Raw genomic sequence first — 238 nt, 5'->3', positions numbered from 1 at the left:
CCATGTGTGCAAACAGAGCGGAAATACTGGGCGGAAATGAACTAAAACTTCTTCTTCTCCTTCTTCTTCGTTTTGTGGCCGGTTGCAACCATGAAATGACCTAAAACTTAATCGCAATTCATTATCTATTTAGCAAGTAAAGTTTCCATCAGCGTTTATTGCATAAGCCGTATATCGATAGAAAAAAAATCCAATGAGACAGAACGTATTTCCTTTGAGTCAATATTCATGAAATTCC

At 37.0% G+C, this 238-nt stretch overlaps 1 protein-coding gene across 2 annotated transcripts in view; it reads left to right on the top strand.

Annotated features, from left to right (window-relative positions):
- paqr5b (progestin and adipoQ receptor family member Vb) overlaps positions 1-238 on the top strand; it is an 11,332-nt gene that overhangs the window by 5,242 nt on the left and 5,852 nt on the right. The window lies entirely within an intron of this gene.

Source organism: Etheostoma spectabile, chromosome 1 (assembly GCF_008692095.1).
Source record: "Etheostoma spectabile isolate EspeVRDwgs_2016 chromosome 1, UIUC_Espe_1.0, whole genome shotgun sequence".
In the NCBI taxonomy this organism is placed as follows: domain Eukaryota; kingdom Metazoa; phylum Chordata; class Actinopteri; order Perciformes; family Percidae; genus Etheostoma; species Etheostoma spectabile.
The sequence above is the reverse complement of the archived record's forward strand: the minus strand, read 5'-3'. Positions and strand labels throughout refer to the sequence as shown.